The sequence below is a fragment of the Cygnus olor genome, chromosome 3, assembly GCF_009769625.2.
Source record: "Cygnus olor isolate bCygOlo1 chromosome 3, bCygOlo1.pri.v2, whole genome shotgun sequence".
NCBI classification, from domain to species: Eukaryota; Metazoa; Chordata; class Aves; order Anseriformes; family Anatidae; genus Cygnus; species Cygnus olor.
The window spans coordinates 64,013,977-64,017,330 of NC_049171.1; the positions used below are offsets into that span (position 1 = coordinate 64,013,977).

Below are 3,354 nucleotides of genomic sequence, written 5' to 3' on the forward strand. Positions count from 1 at the left end.
CAGTTTCTACCTATACCATTTCCCCAGTTGTCACAAGGAACACTTAATCCTTGTACAACACTTCAGAGGCATATTCGCTTGTTTTATTTATGCTTTTTATTTTTTAATGAAGCTTGCTCTCAGCCACACTGTGTAGTCCAGAATTTTTGAGCACCTTCTTGCCATAGCACTGAATATGTAAAGAAGACCTCAGACAGTCCTCTGGAAATGTGCCCAGATTTGGTCATAATCACAGTCCCTGTGTCACAGCTGCACTGTCTGGGAGATAGCTTGGAGGGGACTGAGCATGCTACACTCCAAAGATGCATGGAGGGAACTGGCCCCTTCTCCCAGGGTATCCCAGCTTTTTTGGTAGGAGACTGCTATGGAGACTACACAAGGAGATTGTTGTTTCTATCTTATATAGGCCTCATAAAACTGCAATGATAACAACATGCCTTATAGAAATCTGATTAATACACTTATGTGTGTGCATGTGTGACTGCACGCATATGGAGAGAAACAGGATGGATCAGTCTTTCTGAAGGTCTCATTTTCTTACACAAGCCTAGCAAAAGAAGACCTACCAGGAAATGTATAGTTTTACATTCAGACTCTGATTTCATGTGCTACACACTCACTACAACAGAGGCAGAACCACTGCTGAACACATCCACAGAAAAATAATATCTGAGCACGATTACATTCTAAGTAACCATGATATGGCAGATATAAAGGCAGTTGAACTAAAGCTGGAAGGCCTGTCTCAGGTCAACCATTTCCTATATTTTGAGATTTGCAGTCTTACCATTTATTTAATGAAATTTTCTCATTTGAAATAAATTATTTGCTTAGATAACATTATGTAAGTTATTCATTGCAACAGACCCATCATTTGTATTTGTACTCAACATGTTGCCACAAGTCCTAGCTACAGGCAGCACTCATTGTCTCGTGTGTTACACTTTTATTTAAAGGTCAAAACAGAAGGAAGAGCATTATAATGGTCTGGCTGGCTGAAGTCAGATTTTATACTTTTCAGCTTCATTGGATGACATTACATCACAGGATACAGACAAGCAAAGCCTGAATTGATCTTACTTGACTGAATTCTAAATGAATGGAAAATGACTGCATGGTTTGCCAAGGAACAGAAATAATGATATGACAAATATGTGATTTCTATGAAGATTTATGTCTTTATAGCACTTCTTTTCAGTTTATTTGCTTCAGCTGTGGTCATGGAATTTGAAAAATGAAGACCCTTTTGCAAGAAGATTTTTCAACAAATTGAAAAAATATATTGATTTCTTGGTGTGTAGCTTTAGAGTTTTTTCACTTCAAGAATTGTGCCTTATTGCAAGCACAAAAACCTTTTGATATTTCATAAGTTTATTTAATTTTACTCATAACTGCCAGTTATCAAAATGCCTTCTCCATTGCTTTCTTGAAAAAGATGAGAGAGAAAAAAAATAAAATCAAATCAAATCAGGCATGTATGTCATAGGAATGTACCTGGAGAAGATGAGTCCTTTAATGAGCTGGTGGTTTTCAGGACAAAGAGTCAGGAAACTAGTCTTCTGGACTTAACTTCAGCATGAATATGAGTAGTTCATTTGACCTTTAGTTCTGATTTTACCCTTACCCAGAAAATGTCATAATAATATTCTTAAAAAAAAAAAAAAAAAAAAAAAAAAGTCAGAAAACTGGTTTATTCAGAGGATGTAGAGAAGATACCTCATCTCATTTTACTACTATGACCAACATAGAATATGAATTTTTGAGGATATTTTGTGCAATAAGGAATATACTACATTTTCTTCACATGAGCTCTTCAGTGTGTGATGAACAGTTTTCTTCTCCTCCACTTCCAGTCATATTTGACACATAAACTGGGAGATTCACTTGTAGAGAGTTCCCTAAATCATAGAATCACAGAATGGTTTGGGTTGGAAAGGACCTTAAAGATCATTTAGTTCCACACCCCCTGCCATGGACAGGGACACCTCCCACCAGACCAGGTTGCCCAAAGCCCCATCCAGCCCGGCCTTGAACTTCCAGGGATGGGGTATCCACAGCTTCTCTGGACAGTTTGTTCCAGTACCTCACAAACACACATACAATTACACAAGTCTGGATAGGAAAGGGCAGAATAAGCATCTCTTGTGACAAAACTCAGTCTTAGATAGAATCTTCCATTTTTATCTCAAGGAGAACAATAGCTTTTTTTGGAATTGAGGATGCAACACTTCTCATTTTCTAGGAATGGCAGAGGCCAATTTGGGAAAAATCAGCCAATAAAGAACAATTTCATGGCCAAAATATATGTGCTTGCACCTGTTGGGATTTGAAGCTCTAACATTTTCTTTGCTGGTCTCTCTTAAGATATGTTTTGAGCAGATTGGGTGAAAAGAAGGAACAAGATATCCTCTTGTCATGTTCCATGGGTGAGTATTTAATGACATGGAATTTGTTAATATAAAAGTAATGCACTTTCTTAAACTTTCTTCCTGTTTCCATTTCTGATTATCCCATCTTCAAAACAGATTACTCAACTAGCCAGACAAGTCTACACTTATGAACAAGTTGTATGATTAAAGCAGAATCTGAGTCCACAAATCTGACTATCACTCACAAAGTTTGTGTCTAAGAATAAATTGAAAGGTACCATGACCAGTCGGAGCAACGCCTACTCTGAACTGGAGAAAGGAGAACATGCAGGGTAGAAGGTGCCCAAGAATTGCACTTAAGCCATAACACTCAGCTTTTTCAGGAGAGAGCCTGAAGAAGACAAAGGAATACATATAGGTCAGTGGAAAAGAGATGTAGAACAATTGGGTTAAGCAAGAAGAAAAGGTTTTGAAGATATTAATAAGCAAAAGAATGGAAGAAAGAACTCTTAAACTTTTAACTCTTATGGAAAGGATTGTTTTTATAAAATATGGAACAGTAGAAGTTTTATACTAGTGGGGATTGACATCAGAATGAAGGAGTAGGCTTTGCTTGTAATGGAGAGTAATTTTGATTACAAAACAGATTATAAATTTCAATCTGAATATAATAATTATGTTTGCCCTCCTTTTCAGTGCTCTTCTGGTAGCATCATTCAATAACATCAGTAACCAGAGCCTATTTCTGCGGCATTTGACTGTCTGTTGGTCAATACACATTTGCAGCAAAGAAGCCTTGAAAGGTTTGGGGGTTGGATTTGATTCAAGCAATCACCCAGAAGTCTGAAAGCTTATTCAATCTTTCTACAGCTTTCATTTCTTGGGAAAAAAGAGAAAAAGCCCTTGGAAATTTCATGTAGACAGCCCTTCTCTGAGATCATTGCTATTTCTGATTCTGCACTCAAATGGAAAAATAGAAGGAAAG

At 37.1% G+C, this 3,354-nt stretch overlaps 1 long non-coding RNA gene across 1 annotated transcript; it reads left to right on the forward strand.

Moving 5' to 3' along the window:
* Positions 1 to 294: 294 nt before the first annotated feature.
* Positions 295 to 3,154, forward strand: LOC121066792. The gene is made up of 3 exons (XR_005817952.1): positions 295 to 351; positions 2,380 to 2,426; positions 3,066 to 3,154. It is a non-coding gene; the product is annotated as an uncharacterized LOC121066792 (long non-coding RNA).
* Positions 3,155 to 3,354: the final 200 nt, after the last annotated feature.